This window comes from Lissotriton vulgaris, chromosome 10 (assembly GCF_964263255.1).
Source record: "Lissotriton vulgaris chromosome 10, aLisVul1.2, whole genome shotgun sequence".
Taxonomy (NCBI): Eukaryota; Metazoa; Chordata; class Amphibia; order Caudata; family Salamandridae; genus Lissotriton; species Lissotriton vulgaris.
Window position 1 is genome coordinate 164343498 of NC_141698.1, and position 14705 is coordinate 164358202.

Sequence of the window (14705 nt, forward strand, 5' to 3'; positions counted from 1 at the left end):
AATGGTTCTGGTTTCATTAGATTTGAGGTCCATTAGCCCTCCTTATAAATTAAGTATAGTGGTCCTGAGCAGATGGAGAACCTTTCTTTATTTATGAGTATAAATGCTCTCTAACATGAGAATAGAATGTTCAATATTGGTTACAAATATTGGAACTTGTGTGCAGAGCCGATAGGTTGCCATCACTAATGCTGTGCCTGTCATGAGGTTTACCCTTAGCTGATCACAAATATCTTAGTTGTGCCTGGAAGTTGGTTTCAGGATGAAGAATGGAAACTGTCCACTTCTTCTCTTTTGCCTTGAGGACCCATCTGAGTGAAATATACAAAGTGTCTTGTCAGAGCAAAGCCATTGTAATTTTATATATGTATAGGAAATTGGATTTAGGCAGAGGACCAACACAATGCATTCTGGGAAGAGTGCAATACATGCTCTTTCCAGATGGTCCTCTGAAAAGGGAAACTCTGCCCTCAACTCGTTGGTTAAAATTCTGTACTAGAGAGGATGCACAGACCTGCATTGGCAACGATCTACTACCTAATAACCAGGTTTTGAACATATAAGCTGGATCTTACCTCCAGCTTGGTGAACTTCTTCTTAACACATTTTCTAAAAATTGTTTACAAAAATATTGTTCCATTGGATGTAGATTTTCTATTATTAACTGGACATTAATACTGCTACAGTAATCTGGTACCAATCCCTTTCTTGATGATGTTGCATTGCGCATCTTCACATTGGCCTTAATCTTAATTTTTAGCAAGCTTTGTTGAACAGCTTTAGAAAGCTCATATTGTGAGGCAGTTCTCAATATTGTTCAGTCAGACCTGCTGAATTCTGGGCGTTCTAGTTTTGCAGAAACGCTTCCATCATTCAGTCATAAGACTGTTTTCATCTCTTCTTCACCAACTACAGGCACAGTCTGAGACTCCAAGATGCTTCTGTACCTGACGGCATTACTGGGCCTGTACTTTCTCTTTCGCTGGTACAGAGAGAGGCAGAGGGTCCCAACTCTCCCTGATAAGTATGTGCTGATCACTGGCTGCGACTCTGGCTTTGGAAACAAGCTGGCGCGGCAGCTAGACGAGCGAGGGTTGCTGGTGCTTGCAACATGCCTGACATAGAAGGGGGCGGAGCAGCTTAAGGAAACCTCCTCCCAGCGGTTGCAAACAGTGATATTGGATGTCACCAACAACACAAGCGTAGCTGCCATGGCACAATGGGTCAAGGAGCAAGTGGAAGGCCGAAGGGAGGACCTAAAATATGTCTTTCATTGCTAAAGAGACCTTCTACTCTTTTGAAATCATAAAGTCAGCAATATTGTATTTGCCAGTTGTTAACATGCTATCAACATATTCTGCAAGTAACAATTTCATTGGTAATCACAGAGGAGATTTGATAATAATGGCATTAATTCACCAATATTATTGAGATAACACAAACGCCATCACTTCCCATTCAACCATATCCCTGAATTACATCAAAGAAAGACAGATCACATAACTTGTGTCCATGAAAACATTATAGAAAATGATGTCACAAGATCTTAGAACACAATGTCATGACATAAAATATCTATGTTGATTTTATTGACAAAAATATTGTTAATATCGTTTTTTAATTATTTGTATGTATTTAAGTAAATATTTTATTTGTAAATATAATAAATTATTTTTATAAATATTGTTAATGTTTTTTAATATAGTATGTAAATTTGTTGTGGTTTTTAAATGTAATTTAATAGTTTATTGTCATTTTTAGTGCTGTAGTAGGTTGTAGGATCTATAGGGGTACAAGGTGGGAAGTGAATTATTTATAAAGAATTTTTTTTTTTTTTTTTTTTTTTTTAAAACCTTTATTTACGAATGCACAATACACAGCGTCTGCCTACAACCCCGCAGGGCCGGCCGCTATGACATAAACAGGCTGAGTGAACAGTATATTCCCAGACAGTACGTCGCTGGAGCAATCTATCACGTCCACATTGTCCGCAAGAGCATAACATCATACAAGTAGGATAAGAAAGGTTTAATTTTATGTTTTTGTCGAAAAGAACACAAACAAACAAACACATGGTATGATAGTGGCAAGGGTTGCTGGAGGTGGGGGGGGGGAAATAATGTAGGAGAAACGACAATGTCGAGGGGGGGGTGGCGCGCGCGAGAGAACAAAACATGTGGCAGGAGTAGGAGAGGAACATAAATCACGGAAAGGAGGGGAGAGGGACCTCATAATCAAGCGGAGGAGAACAAATGTCTCCACGATAAGTATTCCAGGGAGCCCAAACTCTGGACCACTTCCCTGGGCGCCCCCGAGCCTCATATACCGTCTTTTCTCGGAACATGGACCAGTCCATGTTCTCCTTCCATGCACTTAGCAATGGTATTCTAGGGGAGCCCCAGAGCTGCGCGATATCCCTCTTAGCGACCATGTTGCCTAGAGTAACCCAAAGTGTTTGGGCAGCATTGCAATCAGACGGTTCCCACACATTCAACAGGCAACGACGTGCCTCAGGAAGTAATGGGATCCCCGTGACACGACTCATAACATCATGCACCCTGGACCAGTACGCTGCAATCATCGGACATTCCCACAGAACGTGAAGAAAGGTACCATCCATCCCACACCCACGCTTACATCGTCCATCCGAAACCAAACCCATTCGCACCAGACGCACTCCAGTAAGATAAACACGGTGGAGGATCTTCAATTGGACAAAGCGAAGTCGCGCCGGAATAGCCACCTCCTTAGGGGAGGACAGAGCTGACTGCCAGTCCTCGTCGTCCAATTCAAGTCCGTCAGCCGTCCAGGCGGCCCGGAGCTTCTCAAGCTGGTCAGCTCTGTTGTTAATAAGCTTCTTGTAGATTAAGGAGATGGTACTATCCGGGACGTGGCCGTCCAGAACTCGATCCTCCAAGGGGGAGGATTGCGGAATGTCTGTACCAGGGGGAAAGACAGAAGCCAAGGCGTGTCTCACCTGCATATACCGGAAGTGCTCCCTATCGTCGAGTCGGTACTCAAGCTTCAATAACTCAAAGGACTTAACCGCGCCCCGTGCCCACAGGTCCTCCACAGTGCTGATCCCAATCATGTCCCATTTCTCAAACCCTTTCGTCTTCCACAGGTTGCCCAGCCGTTCCGAATCATACAGCGGCGTCTTACGTGTCAGTCTACCACCCCAGCCCGTGGCCACAGTAGCATCCCTCCATGCCCGCACTGCGCATTTCGTCGGGCCCGTAAGGAGGCGGTAGGGGGCCTTGGAATACAGTGCCCTATTAAAGTTGCCACCAGGCAGCAATAGTTTATCCAAGGCAAAGGCGGGAGCGGGCTGCGGAGAGTATGTCGCATGGTTGATGGCGCTCAGGTGTGAGGCCCAGTAATAACGTCTAATATCCGGCAACGCAATACCCCCGCCGTACCAGGAGAGCGTGAGCTTGGATAAGGCAATGCGGGCACGACCATCCCAGATAAGTTGTCGTTGTAAACTCTCGACTTCGCGGAAATAGCGAGCTGGAACGGGATCGAAGAAATTTTGCAGGGCATAGAGGAATCGGGGGAGCGACATAATTTTAAAGAGCGCCGCCCGGCCCAATGAAGATAGAGGCAGATCGCGCCAACGCCGAACGTCTTGTTTCAGTCTGCGGAGCGGAGCATATAGATTCCGCTCGTAGCGGACCGAGGAGATCGTGGATACATAGACCCCCAAATACTGAAAGCCGTCGGCCGCCACCAGGATAGGGAACCTGCGGGGAAGAGGCGGCAGAGTACCGGCTATGGCATAGACACAGGATTTGGTCCAGTTAATGACAAGTCCCGAGTTCTTACCGAAGGACGTGAGAACGTCAAAGAGAACGTTAAGCGACTTCTGGGGGGAAGTGAGATAAAGGAGGATATCATCCGCGTACAAGGAGACACGATCCTCGAGGTCGGGGGACCACCGGATCCCTTTGATCGAGGGTTCCCACCGGAGCCATGCAGCAAGGGGTTCGAGTGCCAACGCGAATAGGAGCGGTGAAAGTGGACAGCCCTGACGTGTGCCACGGCCCAAGGGGAAGGGGTCTGAGCATCTACCATTAACCGCGACCTGAGCTAGTGGCTGTTCATAAAGAAGCTTAACCCATGCGATGAATTTGGGGCCAAAGCCAAATTTAGCGAGGGCTGCCCACAAGTAAGGCCATTCAATAGTGTCAAACGCCATTGTGGCGTCCAGGGAAGCGACCACTGCTGGCTCGGCGAGAATTGGAGCTCTCGCGAGAACGCTGTGGAGCCTACGCAAATTAAGGGCCGTGTTTCTGTGGGGGATGAAACCGGATTGATCCGGGTGGATCAGGTCACAAATCACCGTAAGTAACCGATTGGCCAGCACCTTAGCGAGGATTTTGGGTTCCGCGTTAAGGAGGGAAATGGGGCGGTACGAGGCACAGCGGTCACGAGGTTTGCCGTCCTTATAAATGACCACTATGGTAGCGAGGCGCTGCTCAAGGGGGAGGCAACCAGCCTCAACCGCCTCGAGAAACATGTGGCGCAGGTGGGCAGCCATCTTGTTGGGACAAAGTTTGTAGAGTTCAATGGGGAGTCCACTGGGGCCCATAGCCTTTCCAGAGCGAAGGGATCGGATGGCGAGGGCAATCTCATCGACAGTAAAGGGGGCCTCCAGGGCGAGGCAGTCCTCATCAGACACAACGGGCAGGGCAATGTCACGCAACAGCAGCCTGGAGTCGGCCTCATCTCGATCGCTAACACGCGTATATACCGTCCGGAAGTGGTCAACAAAACAATCAACAATCTCACCAGGATCAGAAACACTCTCACCAGATTCACGAACAATGGAGGGAACCACACGACTCGCACGTTCAGTCTTATCCAGCCACGCAAGGAGCTTGCTAGCCTTGTCACCCACACCGTACAGTCAACCCAGTTGATTAGAGCGCATCAATTTAGCAGCATCCGTGACACAGGCTTTATAGTCTGCTTGCTTCAATTCCAATTCGTGTAACAATGCAGGCGTGTCATTCCCACCCAACTCACTTTCAAGCGCAATGATTTCGGTTTCAAGAGCCACAACAGCCTCCCTCTTGACCCTACGCTCAGTGGCAATGAGTGACAGGGCGGAACCTCTAATAACCGTCTTGAAGGCCTCCCAGAGTACAGTGGGGGAAGTGACCGAGCCCTCATTCTCAGAAAAGTAGCAATCTATTGCCTTAATCAAATCTGAGCGGAGCCGGGGGTTTCGGAAATGCCAGGGGGGGATCGGGGGAACTCTGTTACCAGGTAGACCGCCCACAGAAATCGTAATCAACAAGGGGGAGTGGTCCGAGATACCCCGGGGAAGATGCCGAATCTCACGAACAGTGGACAGAGTGGAGGCTAGCATAAGAAAATAATCTATACGGGAGAGGCTGCCGTGCGCACCGGAGTGAAAAGTGTATTGTTGGAGTGAGGGGTGTAGTGAGCGCCAGACATCCACTAAGCCAAAAGTTTCAGCCATTTCACTGAGCCACATCTGGGACCGCGGCAGTACCCTAGGGGGAAGTCGGTCACAGTCGCCGGCCATGACAGAATTAAAGTCCCCACCCAGGACCAGCAAGCCGTCCGGAAGCCCAAGGAGAGTCCTGCCCAGATCAGCATAAGTGGTAGCTTGCAGCCCCGGGGGGATATAGACAGCAACAAACACAACCTGCTTACCCTCCCACCTCCCCGAAACAGCAGCATACCGCCCACGATCATCAAGGATAACATCATCAATAGCAAGAGCAAGGGAAGACTTTACCATAATACCCACCCCCCGGGAACCTATTTTATTTCTTAATACATATTTAATTGATAATTAATTATGCATATTGTGTAATAATTTTTTGGGAGTACGTTTTAGGTGCGGGTTGTTGGGTTTGTAGGGGTATAGGGTGGGAAGTAATTTAATTATAATTAATTAATGATTAACTTTTAATTAATTATCTAAATGAATTGAATTGAATTGAAATTGGATTTATGAAGTGCAGTTAATGCCCGGAGGCGTCTTGGTGCTATAGACAAGCTGAGAACAGAAGGGACATTAGTGCAGTCGGCAATCAAGTTAATTCCTTCAGGTGGTCTGTGTGAAAAGCCACGTTTTCAGACCTTTACTGAAGCTCATCAAGAAGGGTGCTGTTTTTAGGGTAATGGGTAATGTATTCCACAGCATTGCTGCTGATCTGAAAAGGCTCATGCCTCCCCATGTGGCATACTTGAAGGGGGTGGTTGCCATGTTCCTGGCCATTCTTAAACGTAAGAGTCTGTTGGAGACATATCCTTTTAGTTTGTTCCTTAGTTGTGTTGCATCTCTGCCTGGCTGGAAGCCAGTGTAATTTTTTTATGGCTTCTCTCGCTGATACATTTTTGGAGATTTTTAAGATGAGACGTGGTGCCGCATTTTGTACCATCTGAAGCCTCTTCATCAGGCCTGAATTAATGGTAAGATAGAGGCTGTTGCAGTAATCTAAGCGGGAGAGGACCAAAGCCAGAGTCACTGTTTTCAAAAGTTCCTCTGGTATGTATATCTTAATTTTGATGATTAATCTTATAGCACAAAAGGAAATGGAGGTGACTTTACTGACTTGGTCCCTGAATTTGAGTTATTTATCAATGATGATGCCCAGATCCTTAGTTTTAGTGGAGGGTACAGGCAGCACATCAAGTATTGGTGGCCACCAGTCAGGCATCCAGAGGGAGGGTTTATTACCAAAATAGATAACCTCAGTCTTAGATGCATTCAACTTCAGACAGTTGCAATCCATCCAGTCACCCACATTCTTCATACTGGTCTTAAAGGTCTCACCCGGGTGCTTTTCTCCATTTGTTAGAGACACCACAAACAAAATGTGTCATCAGCATAGGAAGCTAGGGTGAATCCTGCTTCTTTTATTATCAAGGCTAACAGCGCTACATATAGATTAAAAAGTGTGGGGTTCAGGGCGGGTCCCTGAGGAACTCCACATGGTAGGGAGAACTGTTTGGAGGTTGCTGACCCCAATGCTACATTTAGTTGCCGGTTTGTTAAGAATGATTTTAAGAGTTCAACTGATGTGCCTTTTATTCCTGCTACCTGCAAACGGTCAGCCAAGATCTCATGGCTGACGGTATCAAAGGCCGCCGGGAGGTCATGCACCAGCGTGGCCGTCCCTCCTCCATTTAGGATTACATGGATATCTTCTGTGGCTGTGATTAAGACCGACGTGCTATGATGCTTTCTGAAGCCGTGTTGTGTTTCATCTAATAGTGAATTATATTCAATATGGGGGGCGGAGCTAGCCGGCGTTCGAGATGGCCGCCTGATCTGAGAGCTCTTCCACCTAATTCACAATCCTTTAATATCCTACAGGTGATTCACACTCATTTCCCCCAGACAAAGCCCCCTTGCAGACCCGGGAAGCACGGAGCTGAGACTGCCTCATATTTAAGCAGGCACTGAGAGGTGCAGATATCGGCACGACTGCGGAGCGACGCCTTGTGCGGGTCGGCGATCCGACTGGTGCAGGAGGAGCACATCGGAGGACAGTGCAGCGAACACCCGCTGGCACAGATCGCGGAACCGCGACCGCGCTCTGGGCCGTGGGGCGGAAGGCTGCCCCCACAAAGAGGTACGGAAGCACGGTGCGGGAACGGGGTGTCTGACCTTGGGACATCGATGCGGCGCCGGCGCTGCACTCGAGCGCCCGGCTTTGCCCACGTGGCCGGGCCTACACAAGAGACGGGGTCGGAAGTGACTGCCTATGACAACGAGGCCTCCACAGTAAGCGTAGGACAGTACCGGGAGCTCTCCAGTGAGTCTCGAAGCGTCTGAGAACTAGGTGAGGCACACTGGCTTTCTCCACCTGAATTCCCACCAGGCTTGGGCCCGCTTGGAGGACTGGGATGATTGCGGCCAACATTGGGGTGCGAAGCCCATACCATCTGCTGTCACCCTCCCCCTTCCCCACACCTCTTTTGGAAACTGCGGCAGTACCATTACCTCTGGGCACCGAAGACTGTAAGCGGACTTAGGAACTAGTCGGCCTCTCTCTCTGAGCCGTAATCTGCGATGTAGGCCCGGAGACCTGGGGCACAGGGTGGGCTTGATTTGGCTTTCTGGAAGACGTAATAGGCTCCACAACCAAGCTGCGCAAAAACTACCTGCTAGGTCACGTGAGGACGGCTCTTTGATCAGCACAGCGACTGGGCACCGCAGGAGGGACAGAGCCCTGATACTTTTTAGATATTGCTGTGGCTACTCCCCGAGCTGCCTGATTGGGGGAGTAAGAGTGAACTACGTAATTACTATACTGTTCCTAGCGGCGCGGCCCAGAGTGGAAAAGTAGTACCCAACTCCTTAAGGACAGATACGACTGGTGCGTCTGCAGAGTATAAATATGGTACGCCCAGACAAGGCGCAGACCAAACTATCCTTTGGCGCCGCCAGGAAACAGACACCCACTGACGCCCAAGCTAAGGAGACAGAGAATGTACAGAGAAACATGGCAGGAGGAGGAGACCCTGACTCTGATTTGCGAGCCATATTGCTTACAATGGAAAAGAATCTGCAGGGGGGCATAGAGTCCTTGGGGAACAAAATGGATGCACTGACATATCGAATGGACCGCATGGCGGAACGGCTTGACAAGCATGCCGAACGTCTAGATATGTCGGGCAGACGCCTTGGTGAAGTGGAAGAGGCTCAAACGACCCTTAACTCGGACAACAAACAATTGGGCAAAGTACTACAAATACTACAAGACAAGACTGAGGATTTAGAAGCGAGGCCACGCAGATGCAACATTCGCATCACAGGTCTGCCGGAAAGCACCCTAACAGGCAATATGGAACATTTTGTGGAGGCCCTCCTCAATAAGCTGTTGGGAGAGTCTGTGTTTTCTGAGATGTTTGTGGTCGAGAGAGCGCACTGCACACTATGACCCAGACCCAAACTGGGGCCCGCCCTGACCTATAGTGGCTAAGCTTTTGAATTACAGGGACCAAGATGTCGCCCTAAAATTGGCTAGGGAGAAACAACCTCTGCATTATAAAGGGAGCACGCTTTCTCTGTTCCCGGACTTCACTGCCAGGGTACAAGAGGCACGTCGTCAATTCGTCCCAATGAAATGTCAATTGAGAGAAATGGGGTTTGATTATGCAATGCTCTATCTGGCGAAATTGCGGATCAACCGGCAGGGAAGGTCCACGATCTTCACGGATCCCAATACGCTACAAAAAGCTATGAAGATTTGGAGAAAAGAACAGCGCCGGGCCATTGATGATGAGCTTGTGGGGGAGGCTTCGGGCGGACAACTGGATGATCAGAATTGACTTATTGACCTGCTCGTAATAGTACAAGCTGTCAGCTAGAGCTTGAAGAAGCGGATCTCCTCTTTCTTTCCTCTTAACTGCTCCAGCCCTTCAGTCAGTCTGAGCCGGGACTCTGGCGATATCGCATTGAAGAATGCTGCGCTGGTGCTAGATGGCAGTGAGTAGAGAATGCGCTGTGTGAGAGGAATGCATGTCTGAAGAGATAAAGGATAGAGACTCGTTAGTGCGGGACACATGCCTCTTGTTGAAGTAGTTGTTATTATGAAGAGTCCCCCTGTAGATAAAGTTCTTTCTCTTTTTTGTGCAGTATGACTCCTTGGAGGCGATGTCTACTTGACCAATGGGGGGCGGGCGGGGGGAGGGCTGAATAAAATTGTGAGAGGGTCATGGAGGATCTATCGTGGACTCTGACGCACTCTTGGTGCATTTTGGACCCTTTTACACAACACTGTATATCACCTGTGATTGGTATTGTATAGGCAGGGGTGGGACGGTGCGGGGAGTCTTATTAAAACCTAACAACACAGGCTAGTTGTGAGCTGGCTACCTTCGTCCCTGAGTGCGCACCACTTTTACCTCTTGCCTCCCTTGCAGAGGGCTTCTGTTGCTTTTGCTGTGTTCGCTTTTAAGGCTTTGAGTAGAATTGTGGAATCTTTTTTCTGTTTCTATACAGAGTGTTAAATGTGTTTTTCTGAGTCTGAGATGAAAGTTGCGGATTGGGGATGGGGGAGAGAAGGTGCAGTTCATTTCATGGGGGACAGGGGTGGGGGAGGGATGGGCAGGGTGGGAACGAGGACCACGGCCAGGTTTGGGTTAGGCATGCGTGGGTGGGGGATTGGGCATGGACATGAGTAGATTATTCACGGTTGCTCATGAAAATGTTTGCTCTTTGTTTTCTGTGACTGCAAGTATTGTTGGCAACACTACTGTCGCATACGTTGCATGCTTATTGAGGGTGGGGGTTCGGCGCAGACACGAGAAGCTCATTCACGGTTGCGCATGCAAATGTTTGTTTTTGGTTATCTCTTTAATGTGACTGCCAGCATTGTTGGCAAGGCTACTGACACATACATGGCATGCTTCTTTGCGATGGACACAGCACTCCTCTACACGCTACTACACCATTATAAACATGGCACAGCAATAAGCGGAACTGAGACTGACCCTCCCTGCGCCCCAACCCTCATCAGGACACAACAAAGACATGATACTCTCTCCCTTACTTCCTTGCCCTGGAATGTCCGCAGTCTTAATGACCACAGGAAGGTCCATCGAGTGATTCAATATTTATTAAGACACAATGCAGATATCGCACTATTACAAGAGACACATTTACGCACTGACAGCCGGATACTACGCTATAGAGGAATGCACAACCACACCCATGCTGCCGGTTTTACATCATGTGCAAGGGGAGTAATAACATGGTTTAACCCACGGTATGCATTGACATTTACACCTATTGATGCTGACCCGGAAGGGCGTTATGTGATCACGAAATGTACCGGTAGGGGTATGACCTTATACGTGGTTAACAAATATGGTCCTAACTTTGACTGTCCCTCTTTTTACGTGAAACTTGCCTGTAACATTAGATCTTTGGGCTAAGCCCAGGTCATATGAGGCGGCGACTTTAATTTGACAAGACACCATGTTTTGGATAGATCGGACGGGCCTAGTAGGCGACCGTCCGCTCCCTCCCGGGCCCTCGACGCAGAAATGACTCGAATGGGACTGCAGGATGTGTGGCGAGTCACACACCCCACATTAGGGGGTTACACTCACTATTCATCGCAATATGACCTCCACACTCGCATCGATCATTGGTTGATCTCTGAGCGGCTACTTTTCGGTATACAGGCTTGTGTGATATTGCCACATACATTTTCTGACCACTCCCCAGTGCTGATCACTCTACGTGCTCCAGCCCGCCGGCCTCCTCCTTTTGCGTGGAGGCTACCCCCTTATTCCTTGTTGGATGATGCCTTTTATTTATTTTTTATTTTATTTTAGAAGCTTGTAAAGCGCACGGCTACCTCCGGCGGAGGTGTCCCGGCGCTAAGATTACATGAGAGTCCCCATAGAGAGTAACCAAGATCACATCCCACTGAGGGAAAAGGAAAATACTGAAGACCTGAAAATGCTGAAGACCTAATGTTTAGTGAACAACCAGGTCTTAAGTTTGCGTCGAAAGGCTGGCTCGGATTCAGTGAACCTGAGGTCAAGAGGAAGGCTGTTCCAGAGCTTGGCAGCAGTGACGGTGAAAGATCTGCCGCCACTACGAGAAAGCCTAAATCTTGGCACCATCAGTAGACGCAGACTGCTGGATCTCAGGTGTCTAACTGAAGAAGAGATCTTGAGACGTTTTCTCAGATAGAGCGGGCCAATTCCATGGATTGCTCGGAATGTCAGGGTCAGAATTTTGAAATCGATGCGTCGGGCTATAGGGAGCCAGTGAAGCTCATCCCGGTAGGCTCTGACCGAGGTGCGAGCAGGGATATTACCAATGAGCTGAGCTGCCGCGTTCGGGACAATTTGCAGACGGTCAATTAGGTATAGGGGGGCACCTGCATATAGACGATTAGCATAGTCTAGATGGGTGGTGATAAGTGCCTGGACAACTGTTTTGCGAGATGATTGAGGGAGGTAGGGGAAAATTTTCCTAATCATGCGCAATCTGGAAAAACAAGCCCCTACAACTTTGTTGACTTGGGCACTTCCAGACAAAGAGTTGTCAAAGATGAAGCCAAGGTTGCGGGCCGCCTGTACAGGAGTGGGAGGAGGATTCAAAACGGTTGGCCACCAAAGAATAGCAGGGGGAGGAGATTTCTTGCTGAAAAAGAGAACCTCCGTTTTGTCGGTATTGAGGGCAAGATGACTGGCTGACATCCAGGTGCAAATATTGCCAAGGCAGTTTCTAAAGTTGGAAAAGAGGGAGTAAGAGTGGTCTCTAAAGGAAAAAACAAGCTGAGTATCGTCAGCATAAGAGACCACCCTGACAACCCAGGACTCTACTACCTTGGCAAGAGGGGTCACATAGGCATTGAACAATAAAGGGCTCAAGGCAGAACCCTGGGGCACTCCGCACAGGAGGGGTTTATCCTCAGATTCAAATGGGTGCATCGTAACCCTCTGAGATCGACTGTACAGGAAAGATTTAGTCCAGGCCAGCACTGTCCCACCTACCCCTAGCTGTTGTAAACGGGTGGCAAGTATTTTATGGGATACAGTATCAAATGCAGCGGATAGGTCGAGGAGGACCAATATGGCCTCCTCGCCCCTATCCACTGATTCCCTGATGATCTCTCCAAAAGGAACTGGCCACTGACATTGTAGACTTCTTTGACAGGAACGAGGGTACGGTGGACTCCTTCCTAACGGTATGGGAGTCGCTTAAGGCGTACATTCGTGGAGTCATCATCTCCAAGCACGCCGGAGTCCTTAAATCTATACGAGGGCGCTTGTCGCTTTTGGAGAACAGGCTAAAAGATATTGAGATGGAACTGTTGGCCGCCCCAAACGAGGAAGTAACGCAGGAACTGGCCAGTACGCTTCGGGAGTATCACGAGGAGGCAGATACAGAAGTGAAGTATCTGGGGAAATATGCTGTTGCCAGATCATACGGAGAGGGTGAGCGCCCCGGTACGGTCCTTGCTAGGATGGCTAAGCAGCCTAGACAGACTGCATCGCTACCGGCAATACGATCGCCAACTCGGAAGGCGAGCTGGACGAATTTCAGATTGCGGCCCGGTTTCGGGAATATTATGCCACACTATATGCTTCCAGGGGGCCGATTTTGGATGAACACATTATGGAATATCTAACCCACATACAGCTGCCCTGGCTTACTAACACTCTCCGTGAGTTTCTAACGGGCCCATTCGAACGGGAAGAAATTGTCTGGGCACTGTCATCCATGAAAGCGTGCAGTGCTCCAGGTAGCGACGGATTCCCAGCCTCCTTTTATAAGGCTTTCCCAGATCTACTTATTCCACAGCTGTTGAAACTCGTAGAACAGATTGCGGAGGATGGACAGATGCCGTCAACAATGCGGAAAGCCGTCATAATAGCGCTTCTTAAACCCAGCAAGTCCCAGGAGGAATGCACCTCGTACCGACCGTTATCCCTTATAAATGTAGACGCGAAGATATTTGCGAAAGTCATTGCCAACCGTATCAGTCCCCTGATACCGACATTGGTGGCTCCTGAACAGGCGGGATTTGTCCCTAACCGCACCTTGACCTATAACCTACGCACAGTGTTTGCAGCATTTCAACACACACGTCAGGAGGTTCCGGCAGTTGCGGTCTTCCTTGACATGGAAAAGGCATTCAATTTGGTCGAGTGGCCATTTCTACGCACAGTGTTGCTGCGTATGGGGGTAGGAGAGCTTTTCTTGCGACTGATAAACACACTTTACGACTCCCAGATGGCAAGAGTCCGCATAGGAGCGTTCACCACAGAACCCTTTAGTGTCGGGCGTGGGACCAGGCAGGGGTGCCCCCTCTCCCCCTTTCTCTACGCATTAGTTGCGGAGCCCCTTGCATGTGCCTTACGGGAATATCATGGACACCGCAGCATTCGATTCCCACGATACAATCTAATAGTGTCGACATATGCAGACGATACGCTGCTGTATGTACGTGACCCAGAGGCCTACCTATCGCGAGTACTGAGAGAAGTTGTGCTATTTGGCTCGCTCTATGGTATCGGTGTGCACTGGAGCAAAACGGTTATGTTCCCTCTCACCCCAGCCACACGTAGGGTGGAATCAGACTACCCTATACAATGGACCACTGACTCTGTCAGATACCTTGGCATACGGCTACACAAGGACGCGGAGGTGGTCCTACACGAGAACTACGGAGTGGCCATCTTCAAGCTAGAGGAGAGTATAGAGAAATGGATTACCCTTCCTCTCTCAATGTTGGGACGCATATCTCTACTAAAAATGATTGTCCTTCCTCGTTTTCTGTTTATGTTTAATAATATCCCCATGGTATTGTCTAGCGCGTTTTTCAAGCAGTTGCCCACATTGGTGTTGCGACTGGTATGGTCCGGTAAACAGCCTAGAGTTGCATTTAATATCCTTATAAGACCCTACGAAGACGGGGTTTGCAAGCCCCGGACCTAGAATTATACTATCGTGCTGCACAGGGCGCACATGCGTACAGGTGGATGTACGACCCTTCCAATGCTCCCCATATACTTATAGAAGGAATAGTTGCAGATCCCACTCCACTACCTGCACTTATGGCTCGACCCCGAGATAGACGTACGGGTTTACTTGCCTCGCGGAATGCTGTGACACATGCCTGGCACTACCTGAAAGACGCACAGGCTTGCACGCTGCTATATGCACCGGAGGGCAGGCTGGAATGGTGCTC

The 14705-nt window shown here is 49.0% G+C and overlaps 1 pseudogene; it reads left to right on the forward strand.

Annotated features, from left to right (window-relative positions):
* The first annotated feature begins 935 nt into the window (after positions 1-935).
* LOC147684906 (retinol dehydrogenase 16-like) overlaps positions 936-14705 on the forward strand; it is a 54840-nt pseudogene continuing 41070 nt past the window's right edge.